The sequence below is a fragment of the Lissotriton vulgaris genome, unplaced genomic scaffold, assembly GCF_964263255.1.
Source record: "Lissotriton vulgaris unplaced genomic scaffold, aLisVul1.2 SCAFFOLD_3096, whole genome shotgun sequence".
NCBI lineage: Eukaryota > Metazoa > Chordata > Amphibia > Caudata > Salamandridae > Lissotriton > Lissotriton vulgaris.
The window spans coordinates 90,747-106,620 of record NW_028248301.1 but is presented as its reverse complement, the minus strand read 5'-3'; the positions used below and the strand labels follow the sequence as shown (position 1 = coordinate 106,620).

Genomic DNA, 15,874 nt, shown 5'->3' with positions numbered 1-15,874 from the left:
GGCTTGAGGCCAGAAGAAGGTCACCTAGGGACCCATCACCTAGACAAGGTGACCCTGCCATCCCAGGCTGCATGTCCATGCGCAGGATCAACTGAAGAGTCGACATGGCATGCCGCCTTGTGTGCCATTCCTCCAAGCACTGCTTGAGGTATAGGTAAGTCACACCTCTAATAGGCCTTAATATCAAGCACTATATCTCATGCAGGGGCACACCTAAAATGTCTAATCTATACTTGAGAATGGTAGCGCACAGGGAGGCTATGACGAGCACATGGGCTGGATTCTGGTCCCTACAGGTTTCATAGACTCATGCTGACTCCACTGTAGCAAGTGATGTTTGACACAAAGCATCTCAATCCTAGCTGATAACAGTGATGAATGAATTTATTAATAAATTCACACAGGGGCTTCTCCTGGAGGATCCCCTGAAACCTACTGACCACTGGAATTTTTCCTGTCAAGTTCAAACCATTCTGCCATCACCAGATATGTTTCTGGACCCCTGGGTACAGATTCAGAGACAATGCCTGCTCTTGGTAGAGGTGGTCACACCTTCCTCCCTTCTAGATCTGCCGCATCAGAAACAGGAGCTTCAAAGGCCCTGCCACCTTTGAACCCTGTTCCTTAGTCCCTGCTGTTAGAAGCAGATGGTGACCCACCAATCCTGCCGCATCTTTTTGCAGCAGGACCGGTGGGAAAATTAGGTAAATTAAGATGTGCATCTACCTCCCCGTACCACCTCTAAGCTTGGATAGCCGAGGTAGACCCCACTTTTTACTATCCGCCATATTGAAGCTGGGTTAGTAGCCTATTAGGAGTCAGGCTATGCCCGCCCTCCCATTTGGGTGAGTATAAACAGGACCTAGGCAGTCTACCAGTAAGTAGCCCTCTGGCGACTACCTAGCCTCCCTAAAAATGCCCCTAAATGTAGTATTCAGGTGGCTCCTTGAGAACCTAACCTTAGATTCTACGGACCAAAAGAAGACGATGGAAGAAAACCTCTGACTGACTAGGAACCGATGCCTGCTGCAGAAAGAAACTGGCAATACCCTGCCAGCAGCAACCAAGACTCAACACCTTGACTGGCTGTCCTTCCCAAGAACTGCAAGAAACGTTGGTGCCCGTCCAATCTCCACCAGTTGCCAAAGAACCTCCCTTTGGGCTAGAGGCTCTAGTCTCTAGTGACCGCTGGTAAAGAACCATGGTGCTTTAGGACCGGCACTTGTGTCGACATGACTCATCATTGTAAAGGGATTGCAGCATGCCTCACCACCTCACGGGATCCTCTCACCACAGTCATAGATGCTGAAAACAGTCCTGCTCCTGGTGGCCCATACCCACCTGCTGGTGGGTTCGATGGCAAAAGCAGCAACCTTGGCATGGCCGCCACTTCTCTGAGACTGTCTGCTCTGCAAGCCACCTGTGGCCTGACTTCTGTAAGTGAAATCTGACCTTTAACACCCAAGACTTCTGAAACTCCTGCTTCAGGTGCACATCAACTCCAGCTGTATCCAAATCCTGAGCTGAATGTGTAGATACTGAAAGTACTGCATACTTTGAACTGCATCTCATTTATTTTGAAGTTCAAAGTTTACAAAGTATTTATTTAAGTATATTACACCTCTACAAAGTATATCACAGATTCGAAGGCTTTCTTCTTAAAAATATATAAAGATTGTGTTATTTTTATACAACATTGTTCTCAGATTTATTCTTGATTGTGGGCCTTGCTTCATGACTCTGTGTGACAACAAAATCTTAGCAGGACCCCAGGATAAGCCGAAATGCTTTCCCACACTGCCACAAAATAGAGTGTTAGAACTATCTATTGGACAACTATACCATTTCTTGGGGATTCTTGGGCTCTCTACACAGTGTACCTCATTTTAGTACACTAGACAGAGAGCCAGCCTCCTACAAGTCCCCTGTCATTGATCCCTTCAGGTCTCTAGAAGATGGAGTTGGCTCTTTTGTCAAGGAAAAATATCAGCAACACTACAGCATCCTAATTCTTAACTATTCTTGCAGTGATAACATATTTATCTACAGAGTGGTGATACTGTTATTAAAAGTGACTCAGTAAACATAATTTCCCTTTAAGATAGTTTTCCTTTTTAGGTCTTACATGGGCAGCGCATGCGCTGCCTCTACGAGGCATCAAGTAATCTGTATTCTTGGGTGAAACTCCGCCTATTGCCAGTAGTTTCTCCTGCTGCTTGCCATTCGTTAACTCTGGCATTTATTTAGTTAGCAGGCTTATGGTTGGCTTGAGATCAGATGCAGCACTTCCGTTTTGCCTCCCCCGTTCGCTAGCATTAAACCCTTTATGGTGTCCTGGTTGCATCCTGACTCCATTTTATTTTCCCGGACGGCTAATTCTCTGCGTATGCGACCACGCACAGCGGCACTTGAGCAATCTACCCGACCCCTCGGCGTACGCGAGTGGCGTCGACAGCTTCAACTCTTGTGAGTTATGTATATATTTTATTTTTCCTCTTCCTGGAGATAGCGTTTGCACTACCCTGATTTGTTGGCTCTCTAAGACTAAAGATGGGCCGCTCTCCCTTTCCTTCCAGATTTGAGGGCTGCCTTATATCACCAATTTATGAAAGTGCATCTTTTTGATTATCTTCCACTCGTCGACAAATTTTCATTGTTGGGGTGCTAATTATTCTCTCCCCCACTCTTATAGGACCCGAAGTAATTCTTCTTCTGAGAGGTTCTTCATTTCATCATCCATCTTGGAGACAAGCAACCCTTGGTATGTCTTGTCTACCAATTTACTATGCTAAACTATATTAATTTCTATATAAATTTTGACCTATGTACTTTATTTAATTTAGTTATTAATTCATTACCCACTAAATAGGTTGCCTGCCCCTTCCCTGTCCTGATGAAGACCCCGAAGAAAGGATATAAATAACGCCTGCAATTGTTAGAGGGTCGAAACGTCAACAGCTTTTATGTTGATTCAGCTTCACCCCATGATCCAGTCATTTATTGCGAGTTGTGAAGCATGATCTATACTGAATGATTTTCTGAATCAATTATCGCTTTCTCTGTCTAAATCTGAATTTTGATACATGATACATTTAGGCAGCTTGGCCGTTTTTATATTTTCACCATCCTATACCTACACTACCCTGCACTTTAGCACTTCCCTCCCTTCCAGGGGCACTGTGAATAATACTTGATTGTATATTGAATTTATGATGATCAGCATATAACCCACATTGTGAATAAACAACAATGTAGGTCAATTCATTGATAATTTTTTATTGTTATTTAACTGTTTGAACTTGTTACTCTTTGCTGGGACCCCTCTTCTGAGTACCTATATTACCCGGGTCCCAGCGGCTTTCTTTGGGTGAACCCTGTTCTATAACCTCCCTTTAGCAGTAAGTAGCACCGACCAACTACCGTTTCATTCCGCTGCTATGCGTTATGTAGTCATGTAGGGACTACATCCTTGTTTTGAATGAATTCAGAGAACTTTGTTTTACATCAGCGCAGCACTCTTCACAAGCATCGCGCTGCTATTAGTTATTTTGTGGGAACTTTATTTTAAATCAGCGCGGCGCTCACCACAATTACTGCACTGCTGATAGTTAATTTGTTTTCCGACTGCCTGTGGTTGCCCTGGTACTCTATGCGTGTTTGTGAGACTCCAGCGGACCTGGCAGCAATTTCCCAGCACCGACATGCTTCACGCCTTCCTCCGCCTGACGGTGTGTGGAGGTCCCCCGCAACATCCTCGTCTTGCGTACCGAACTCCCAGATGTTGCAGCTGCACGTCGCTGCCACCACACCCGACCAGCAATAGCGCCACAGCAAGCTCTACCACGCCAGCCTAGCACGTCGTGGATTTGGGTACCACCTTGTTCCTAATATGGTGAGTGACCTGAGCCTTCTTGTTAATGCAATGTGGTGTGTCTTTATGTTCCAACCTAGTTCTCACACTTTTTAATTGATTTCTGCAGCTATCCAATTATTTGCTCTAGTGGGAGGTTATCTGTCTTCATTAACATGCAAATTACAAACAAGAAAACTTAAAAATGTAGTCTTACCAAGTTTCTTTTTTTTCTGTGGTTAATGAAACTAAAAATGTGGATGGCAAAGAACTTAAGGATTAGTTTGCATAAAACTCAGTTTGAACTTATGATGACAGCCACAAAAGTCTGATATGATTATTCGCTGATTCAAGGTAGATGGCTTGTAACTTTTGATCTGCTCCTGAGTAAAATAACTCTGTTGTATGCTAGACTCCACATGCCGCCTTTGTCCACATGTTAGCAACTTAGTCTGCGATATCAACAGTTGATTACCCTCACTTTTTTCTCAGCCATTTGAGAAGTGTTCCCGGTCACTTCGTAGCCCTACATGTTAATGGGACAGGCCTTGTTGATATTTGCTTGCTGATTTGCTTGGACCCAAATGGGAATTAAGTGCATAGAGGGTAAAGGGCTAATCGAAGGCTGGATGTAGGACCGGGTTCCTCCTTTTGAGTGGGTGGCGTTGGGAGAAGGAATGTCTGACTCCCATCTGTGACTAACATAGAATTAGCCTCTATTTTTTTCTAGATTTCTGTCTTTATTTAAACATTGTGGACAAAGGTGGCTGGCCATCAAGTGAATTTAGATATTGATAACACCCTACTTCCACTACACTCACAGTCTTTTTTTTATTTATGTGCAGAGTCCACGTCTGAGGGGTTTGTTTTAAAAACGCACAGCATTATTTCCTATTCTCTCCTCAGAGAGTGATATTGCTGCACTGGAGCTCTTATCTACGTCCTGACCTAGATATTCACTGTAGGATAGTAGGATCTGCTTCCTATGGTTGCCGCCACTTTTTGCTGTGTTTCACTGGTTTATCAACTTTAATCTGGCTGTGGCCCTGCTAATCAGAGCCACAGCCTAGCCGTTCTCTCTCTAAATTGATTGCATGTACATTAGGTACACTCCAAATTGGTTACTGGATATCCTTGTGAGTCCCTAGTATATGGTATCTGAAGCATGTATTATGCCACCCCTGGGAAGCCTTCCAAAACGGCACCACAGGTCTGCACTTGCAGCCTGGGTAAGGTGGTGTAAGCACCCCTTACTTAGATATAGTATACGTATATCTACCTTTTAAAACAGACACATATTAACCTATAAGTCACTCCTATGGCAGGCCTTAACAGTCCTGAAGGCAGAGTGCTTGGTTTTGTGTGAGAGGGTGCACTATCATGAGCTGAGCCCCTCTGCAGCTTTCAGAATCCCTTACTTATAACTGTTCTGTGATATTGCCCTACCATATACTCTTAAATGCACTATAATCCTCACTAACGCTATCTTTGGAGTGGCTTTATCAAAACATGTTTGGTGTCAAACACTTTGGAATACTACCCCCGCCAGTTCTGGTGGCAGGGGTAGCATTCCACCCTTCTAGAGGGAGAAGACATGTACACACTGGTAAACCTGGTAGAAGTTCAAAAGAGCTTCAGCATCACAAAATGGATGCTGCTGCCACATACACGGGTCTGACCTCCTGCTGCTGGACAACTCTGGCAGGGGAGGCTTGGACAATAGGTTTCCTGTCCAGGGAGGTGCCAGCACCTCCCAAGACAGGATTTAGTGTATTGGGGCAGGGTGGGTTGCATTCAGTGAATGCTTTTCAGACACTTCCTGGGGCACATAAGGTGTCCCATGCATTTCCCAGTTCAAACCAGTTGCTGGGGCACTCAGCCCTAGCTCTGGCATGAAACTGGGCAAAGGGGAAGGGATGTAACCACCCCCTCCCCAGGCCCTCCCATAGGTGGAACCCTAGAGTTAGTCCAACCCCTAAACTTAGTATAAGTATAGGAACCCAGTTCCTGAGACTTTAGATTACCCTGGATGAAACTCTGAAACAGAAATCTTGGACCTTCGACATTCCATATCGACTGGAAGACAGAAGAAATCTCCCCTGGGGTCAAAGAGTGACTCCCCGTTCAAACAGGCAACAAGGAAGCATCTTGCTGGTCTGCACTTTTGTGGCTCCTTAAGGATCCTGAAGACTCTGCGACACAGGACATGGACTTCCAGACATCTCCGAGGCTGACACAAGTCCCCAGCAAAGCTGAGACCTGTAGCTCTCATGAGAGATGTGGGACCGGACTCCTGGACATCCTTCACATTTGCTAGTGCATAAACTTCCCAAGCATTCCTGAAGTTGTGCATTGGGCTTCTTGTAGTCCAAGCCCTGGGCACATTTTGCATGGAAGATTGTGGGCCTTCACTCCACGAGTGTTCCGTGGGCACGCTTTCAGCATTTCCGCTCGAGGCTCCTTCATGATCTCTAGTCCGTTGGCTAGTGGATCTCCACAAAGAACAATCCATTGTTTCTTGGGTTTTCCTTGTTACTCCAGATGTGCCCTGATTTTCCTCCAAAGGTGGAGTCACTCAGACCTTTCTGGTCTGCACCGAAGCCAATCTTGTCATCTTGAATGGGTTGCTGTTGCCAAGGCTTGTTGAGTCCAATCTGGATACCAATGCTGCAGCACTCGACAACCTTTATGGGACAGCTTGAATCCAGCTCCTGGTCATCATCGATGCCTCCTGGTCCTCGTGACTGAAGAGTCAAGCTTCACCTACTTCACTTGAAGTCACCTGACATCGGCTGGCATCTTCTTGTCGCCATCATGGTCACTGGCTAGTGACCCAGATCTATGATCCACCCTTGGATCCATCCAGACACTTTTCCTCTGGCGCCTGCAGCACTTCTGCCATTGGAATCGACGACGAAACCTGTCACAAAAAGACACCTATTCGCCCGGCTTCCCTGGGTGAGGTAACACAAGTACTTCGGTGCTCCTGTGGGTCTTGACTGTTGAAGTGTCTAGTACTGAAGGGGTTCCCTCGTAGTCCACTCCTAAGTGTCCTTCAACTTTAAAATTGTAACTTGAATTTCCTCCATAGAAGTCAATGGTGATTCGCGGCTGTGTTTAGACCCTGCACACGTCCCCCATGGGTCTCCTGCGTCCCTCCCTTGGGTGGTTCCTGGTTGCCTTAGCGGTTCTACAGGCCCTAGGCCTTGTCTCTATGTTCTACGTGGTTCTTATACCACTTTCTTAGTATATGGTTTGTGAGGCCCCTAGGGCAAAATGTATATTGTGCAAATTTACTGTGTGCTATTTAAGTGCTGGTATTGTACTTTGACCTCTAGTCTTATAAAGAGACTAGAGGGGTTGTATTTAGAATAAATACATATATATTTGATATATACCTGGTGTTGTTCTCTTTTCATTTGATTATTCAAGGGATTTTAGACTGGTAAAACAAGTTGCATTACATTCCTTCAAGACTTAGCCTGAAGGCTGCACTCCACAGCTACCTCTAGGATAGCTTTCTATAAAGGTTGTCTACACCTACGATCAATAAGGGTCGTTTGGACTGGTGTAAGGTGCCCACTAGAATAGTGGACAGCATATGCCAGGCCAACTTCTCACATTCACTATACATCTGTTCTATATTTGGTCAGCAGAATTAGAAGGCTTCGGGTCGATACTTACAGGAGATGTCTGTCTCGGAATTCAGCTCCAGAATGGTTTTAGGTATATATATATATATATGAAGATATATGAACAGCTGCCTCTATTCAGTCAGTGGGCAAGGCTACAATATTTTGTGCAATAATTTTTTTGTAAACTACTTATTTGTCGCTTTCTAGAAAATCACTGACCATATTGTTTAATTTTTAGCTATTAGTTTTATTTATTTGGCACACATCTGTTGAGTACATTTACACTTTTCCTTTATAATTGTGGGTACCAGACTAGTGGATGCCTGCACCAATTCTTATTTTTTATGCACTTTGTCTGTGCCCCAAATTTAGGTTCCCCTGTCCAATCCTTCCTGTTCCCCTCCCTCCTATCCCCCTTGTTCCTGTCCCCCTTTCCCTCATTCCTGTCTCCCTCCCTCTTGTTCCTGAACAGGTGCAGTGCAGTCTATCTCAGTGTGAACAGTGTCTCATTAGTGCCTGGCATATTTCGCAGTTTCTAGTTTTAACTTGACGCTCATCTTTATCTTGGGCGTTTTTCTTTATTTGAACCCAACACCCTCTGTGACAAAGCAACATTTTTCTTTAAGAAGGAGGAGGTAAAAAGGTAGATTTATGAAAATATAGAGTGAGTAAATAAATGAGTACATTTATGGGCCTCCTGGATGTAACATGTGGTTTCATTTTCATCCCCCCCTATAACATTTCAGCAGCTTGGCTTTATTTTCGGACAAGCTCTGTCAGGTAAGGAGGGCACAGTTGGGCTTTGCTTTTATCAGAGAGAGGTAGCTTTTAAAATGACAGACATCTGAAACAAAACTGGTTTAAGAGCTGCAGTCGACATGGGTAATCTTTTAAATATCACTGGACATTTGCACTGTTGTGAAAAACAGGGCACACCATTTTAAATAATTTATAATGCTTGCGTAATACGGAGAAAAGACCATTGTAATTGCACGAGACAACTCATGAAGCAAACTATCTTGAAAATATTTCAATTATTTTTTAATGTCACATATTAATTTACATTTGTAATAAAAACAGTTTTTACCGAAGTAACACAAGCATTTGTAATGCAATAAGTCTCGTATTTGCGCGCATTTAAGCTATTGGCATTGTAAATGACCATGCCTTTTATTTATGGTTTCAAAACCAATACGTAAATAATAGGCATTGTCATTTACAATGCCAATGGCTCAAACTCTCGCAAATGCGAGACCTATTGCATTGTAAATGCGTGTTCCTCTTACTCTCTACTCTATTTCAAATTAATCTTTACCTCTTTTATTTCTTCTTCACTTGTTTTTTTACCTCTCATTTTATGGAATTGTGTTGCTTCCCTTTCTTCCTCTCTGTATTTTGCATTCACAACCTTTCCCTATGACAGTGTTAGATATTGCCCCTTGTTTCCTTCACACTAACAGACTCAACCCAACTACAAATACATCAAACTCTGAGTGTAAACATACTACAAAAGTGTAATCTATATGTCTCCACTCCCAAAGTAATGCAATTACCATAGTCTTGTGAGGGTGGATGACGTCCCTCCCTAAATCCCTTTCTGATCCTCCCTAAACCCCTCTTACATCTCACTAATCCCATTACTTTTATGGGTAAGTCTGCCCCTTTTCCCCTTCCACTCCCTTATGACCCAACCACATTTACAACTAAAATCTGTACTCACATGTGCCAAAACTTTGTAGTACTTATTATAGTAAGTTTGGAAGTGCTACAATGTCAAGTCAAGTCAAGTCAAGAGATTTATATAGCGCACTACATACCCATAGGGTCTCAAGGCGCTTGAGGAAGGGTAGGGAATTACTTGTCGAATATCCAAGTTTTAAGTTGCTTTCTGAATGCTAGGTGGTTCTGAGTAAGGCGAAGGTGAGTGGGAAGTGAGTTCCAGGTTTTAGCTGCCAGGTAGGAGAAGGATCTACTCCCATGGTGGTTTTGTTGAAGCGAGGTACAGTGGCAAGGGCTTGGTTGGAGGATCGTAGCTGACGGGAGGGGGTGTAGAAGGACAGTCGTGTGTTGAGGCATTCGGGTCCAAGTTCGTAAAGTGCTTTGTGTGCGTGGGTTAGGAGGCGGAAACTAATCCTCTTATTTACGGGGAGCCAGTGGAGGTTCTTCAGGTGACCAGAGATGTGTTCTTTACACGGGATGTCTAGTATGAGCCTGGCTGAAGCGTTCTGGATGCGTTGGAGTTTTTTCTGGAGTTTTGCGGTGGTACCGGCGTATAGGGTATTTCCGTAGTCCAGGCGGCTCATGACCAGTGCGTGGGTGACCGTTTTTCTAGTTTCGGTGGGGATCCAGCGAAATGTTTTTTTGAGCATGCGAAGAATGTTGAAGCAGGATGATGAAACGGCGTTGACTTGTCTGGTCATCGAGAGTGAGGAGCCCAGGATGACGCCCAGGTTCCGTGCGTGGTCCGTCGGGATGGGTGCTTTTCCAAGGGCCTCTGGCCACCAAGAGTCTTCCCAGGCGGAGGGGGAGGTGCCTAGGATGAGGACTTCTGTTTTGTCTGAGTTCAGTTTCAGGCGGCTGTGCTTCATCCACTCGGCTACTTCTTTCATTCCTTCGTGGAAGTTGGTTTTGGCGGTGTTAGGGTCTTTGGTGAGTGAGAGGATCAGTTGAGTGTCGTCAGCGTAGGAGATGATGTTGAGATTGTGTTGGCGAGCGATGGCCGCAAGGGGGCTCATGTATACGTTGAAGAGGGTGGGGCTGAGTGACGATCCTTGTGGCACGCCGCAGATGACTTCAGAGGCCTCTGACTTGAATGGTGGGAGGCGGACTCTCTGGGTTCTTCCGGTGAGGAACGAGGTGATCCATTCCAGTGCTTTTCCTTGGATTCCGACATTTCTGAGGCGCTGTAGAAGGGTGCTATGACAGACTGTGTCGAAGGCAGCGGAGAGGTCGAGGAGGATGAGGGCGACTGTGTCTCCATTGTCCAGTAGAGTTCGAATATCGTCTGTTGCTGCGATAAGTGCGGTCTCAGTGCTGTGTTTGGCTCGGAAGCCGGACTGTTAGGAGTCGAGGGATTTTTTGGTTTTGAGGAAGGTGGCGAGCTGGTTGTTGACAGCTTTCTCGATGACTTTGGCCGGGAATGGAAGAAGCGAGATGGGGCGGTAGTTTTTGAGTTCGGTGGGGTCAGCTGTGGGTTTTTTCAGAAGGGCGCTGAGTTCTGCATGTTTCCAGCTTTCCCGGAAGGTGGCGGAGTTGAGGGAGCAGTTGATGACATCTCGGAGGTGTGGCGCTATGATGGAGTCTGCTTTGTTGAAGATGTGGTTAGGGCATGGGTCAGTTGGGGATCCTGAGTGGATGGAGTTCATCAGGCGGATGGTGTCCTCAGTGGAGATTGGGTTCCAGTCGTTAAGGATGTTCAAGGGGGGGTGAAGGTCCTGCAGAAGGTTGGGTGGGTTGGTCTCCGGGTCGGTTGTCGAAGCTGTTGTGGATGTCTGCGATTTTGTTGTGGAAGAAGGAAGCTAGGGAGTCGCAGAGGGATTGGGAGCGGGTGATGTCGTTGGAGTTGGCTGATGGGTTGGTAAATTCTTTGATGATGTTGAATAATTCCTTGCTGTTGTGGGCGTTGTTAACTAGTCGGTCTTTGAATGCGGCTTTCTTGGCAGTCCGGATTAGTTGGTGGTGTATGCGGGTGGCGTTTTTGAAGGCGTTCCTGGTGCTGGTGTTTGGGTCTTTTTTCCAGGCCTTCTCGAGGGAGCGACAGAGTTTCTTCGATTTCTGAAGATCATCGTTGAACCAGGAGGCGTTTTTGCTGCCTAGTTTGATTTGACGTTTTTTCAACGGTGCTAGGATGTCGGCGCTGTTGGATAGCCATTGGGTGAGGTTAATGGCTGCTTGGTCGGGGTTTGAGGAGTGGGCGGGGGGGTTTAGAAGAAGCGATGAGTAGATCTGGTCGATGAGGCCATTTTTTCGATCAGCCCTCTGAATCTATCTATTTTTTTTAAAATGCTGCCAACTCTGAGACCAAGCAGGGACAGAACTACTACAGGTCTAAAAGAACTATGGGAAACTCCGCTACCGCATGTGCAATTCAAGTGTGTCGTAAACAAGAGCATAAAAAGTCAATCGCACTTGGAAAATAAAGCGACCTTTTCACTAAGGCGACACGCATGGATGACTTTGTCCACATACAAATCGCCTGGGTTACAAGCATACTTTGGACTGGGGTACGGCAAGAAATCAAAAGAAGCCTTCTTAAAACATAGGCTAGGAATTCTACCCTGTATTCCGCATCTGCAACCATGGCTGAGAAGGGACTGGGGGACAAAATGCAGGCGGTGCGGGGCAGAGTGTGAAGACTTCGAACATCTACTATGCACCTGCCAAAGGCTGAAAGAGGAAAGAGTAGCCCTGTTAAAAACTGCCTCCAATGAACTAAAAAACCGCACACGCAGACAAGCGGTTCTTGCTTGTTTCGACCCAGGCCTTCCCCCATTAAATGGGAAGCTGGTAAAATTCCTGAAATGTCTGGAACTGAAACTAAAAAACCTGGAAGATGGCACTAAACCGGACTAGTTGAATATTGGCCAAGACACCACACTTGGACCTCACACGTGGACCAAATTGTTTTTATCAAAGTTCTCTTGTTTTAAAAATAATATATTTTTCTTATAATCTTTTATCCGAAGGTATGAGCTATAAATGTATTGTAATGGTTTTAATTAACCTAAAACAATAAATATTACTTACTTACAGGGATTTAGGAACATGGGGCAGTTATAGAAATATTGACTCCATTATTGTCGGAATTTATTATTTAACAGAAGCAGCTCATGCTGTACAGTAACCTGTGGTAGAGCTACACTACCAATCAGGTGGCAACCTACTTGTAGACTATGAGATGCAGAGACAATTAAATCTACAATTAAGATGGCGCTTCCCCGTGGTTGGAAGAAAAAGAGAAAATGATTTTTGCATCTAGCTCACACTGTACTTGCACCAGCTCCTGGTCGCTTACTCTCACAGTGAATATAGACTGCAACTCACACGGCCCCATTTCTCCATACCGACACCGCAAGACATGGCTGCCTGCCTCTCAAAGGAGACATTAGGCAATGCTCTTTAGGCTGTCAGTGCTCATCAGGAGATTACTTACTAAGTGTGAAGTCCTTCTAATGTCTCCTGCAGTCTAGATTCCCGCCAGAAGGTTCACCTGGTAGCCCATTATTCCTAATTCTTGGCTATCAACCTACATCCAGTTTGTGGTGGAAATGGGTCTGATATCCATGGGTGATCCCAGAAAGCTATAGATTTCTGAAAAGTAAACAACATTTTGAGTTCAGTAAGGAGTCATTTGTGCTCATCCCTCAAGAGTTTCCCAAAGAAACTAAAGGCCTTATTACGATGTAAGTCTTTTCAGGAGTGGAACTATCCTGCTAGTAGTCAGTGGCTGCAGTGCCAATAATAATGTGACCATCATCATGGTGGTCAGAAACATAGACTTTACCATTGCTGATTGTGCTGCAGCCTGGAAAATGGCTGCAGTACAAGCTGCAATGGCAAAGGGTATCTTTCTAAACATCTATGCATCGTGTGCCAGGCACCATGTGGTATTTGGGGGTACCACATGTGCCCTTCAGACCACACAGCAGAAGTCTAGGGTGACATGGGCCCTGCTAGGGGCCCCCAAAGTCTCTTTCAGACACCTTTCAATGTCAGAAAGGCCGATATGGAAATGCTGTCTGAAAGGGAAATCCTAATCCCTATGGCAGTAGCTCCACAAGCACTACCTACATTGTAGGAATTAGGCCTCCAACCAATGCCCCAATGGCATCATTGATCATAAAAGAGGAGGCGGTCAGTATATCCAACCACATCTCTCCGACCGCTGGCATTGTAATCCAGTGGTTGGACCAATGCCTTGGATGTCGGACAGATGGCTACGGGCAGCCTGTCGGTGGCGGTCTGTCCAACATCCTACTAACTTCATAAGTGTTAAAAAAAACAATAGTGAAAATAGGTAGGAAAAAATATCTTTTGTGACCATGTTTTCATCTGTTTCTTCTTGTCACAATGGCTGATCCCAAAAGCAATAAACCATTACGGCTGCTATATGCTTCTGGTTTTAGGGATATACAGGGTCTGGAGGTTGTAAAGGAGCCTGAGCCAAAAACTAAACTGCACATTACAATGTTTTTTTCTGGTGTTCCGAGAAATTCATTTGGTAAAATATATAGAGTGAAAAATGTGTACCAAGGAAACCTATGTGATTCTGACATAGAAACATTTAATAGAGTTTAGGAGCGGTGGGTATTTCTACATCTATGAGTTTGTGGGTACCCACATTAGCAGATGATTCATTGGACATTTTTCAAAATGTTTTTTTTCTTACACACTGGCTTACATTTGGAAGGCACAAATGCATATACATCTAATTGGTAGTAACAAATGTTCTACTGTTGTGTGTTCCCACATTTCTACTGATACAAATGGCACCTCAGTTGTGTGCATTGGCCTAGTGTCTATGACAGGAAAGGGCCCAAAACTCAGTGTGACCACATCACATATTTCCACTAAAACGTTTTTTTGTTTTGGAAAGTAGATAGCTGTGGATTGTGGGCGCTAGCTCAGCCAGCACCTAGAGAAACTTAGCAAACCTGCACATTTTTTAAAACTAGACACCCAGGGGGACCAAGGATGGAGTGATGAGAGTGATTCACACCAGCTTACCCAGAAGCCCTTACACACCTTAAACTTTGACTAAAAGCACACATTTTCCCCATATTTCTGTAAGCAACATATTTCTTACCACACAGCATTATTCCAAGTCTCCCAATAAAAATTGTACCTCACTTGTATGGGTAGGTTCAGTGCCCCAGACAGGAAAGGATCAAAAACACAACATGTACACATCACGCTTTTTCACTTAAAACTAACCCTAATTATGTACTGCGGGTAGCTATGGATTTTGAGCCCTACCTCATCCGGCACCTAGGAAAACATTACAAACCTGTGCAGTTTTTTTAAATATACACCAAGGAGAATCCAATGATGGGTGACTTGCATTACTCTTCCCATGTTTTTTTATGCAGAAGAGATTGAGAACCTCAAACTTTGACTAAAACACACATTTTCCTCTCATTTCTGTGGGGGAAACTTCTGGACTCTTTGGAGAGATGCACATTTCCGACCTCCTAGCAATCCACCAAGTCTCCCAATAAAAATGTTACCTAATTTATGTTGGTAGGCCTACTGTCCACCACAGAAAAGGATCCAAAATACAAAATATACACATCACATTTTTCCACTGAAAGGCAACCCTTTTTTTGCACTGTAGGCAGCTGAAGGTTTTGGGCCCCAGCTCTGATGACACCTCCATGGAGACAACAGTGTTAAGGGTAATTGTGGTATTTGGAGTCCCCACCAACGGAAATCTACCAAGCATACGCATTTTTTTAAAGTAAACTTCCAGGGGATTTCCAGATGGTATTCCTTGTATGGATCCTTTGAGGTTTTCCTACCCACAATACCCTGCAAACCTCAATGTACAATCACACATTCTCATTAAATTTCTGTGATAGAAAGCTCCGGAATTTGCAAAAATCCACATTTCAATAACTGTCAAAAAAAATTCTGACCGCCCTTTAATAGCTATGCCTTGTGTCTGTGTCAGGAATGGACTGGGCCTTAGAGGGTGTGTGAAAGGACTAGATCCTCAGTGACGTATATGTATTATGTAAGGAAACTGCTTCTTGTTCAATTGATTCAATTATTTTTTTGCCATTATTTTAATAAATATGTACATCTTATCAAATCATAACTTGACTTATGAGTTTCTAAATTTCTACTTTAGGGCAGTGACATATAAGAATTTATTTGCACTTCTACATATTATGCTTTGGTTTTGTAATGATTTTCAAAAAGTACCAAAATTAAATGAATCTAAATGTCTTTCTAGTCAAACTGCTTTAAATTATAACTAGCCCTAATAGTAGCTACCGTAAGAGATCATTAACGTTTGAAAATGCAATTTAGAAGAATAGTTTTCTAAGAGGAATTGGCAGATATATGGCATTCAAAAATAATGTAGAAAACAAGCTTTTTAAGTACTTCAGTCATCAGAAAATGCATCTTTAAACAATTCACATGCATATTTGTGCACAATACACCTGGACTCTTCTTAATAGCAGGTAAGTAGACATCTTACACAGTTCTGTGCAGTCCTGTGCCATAATTCAGCAATATGAACACAGGTCAATAAAGACAGAGGAGAGGAGGAAGATGAAGAAGAGCATGTAGGGAAAGTATTTACAGTTCCTTTGTGGTGGTTGCAACATGTTATTGAAATAGAGACACTCTAACAATAATTGAATAAAGATTTTTTCTTATTCAA

General features: G+C 44.1%; 1 protein-coding gene across 1 annotated transcript in view; it reads right to left on the bottom strand.

Moving 5' to 3' along the window:
• LOC147664141 (nicotinamide N-methyltransferase-like) overlaps positions 1-15,874 on the bottom strand; it is a 112,013-nt gene that overhangs the window by 95,801 nt on the left and 338 nt on the right. The gene's annotated exons all lie outside the window — the stretch shown is intronic.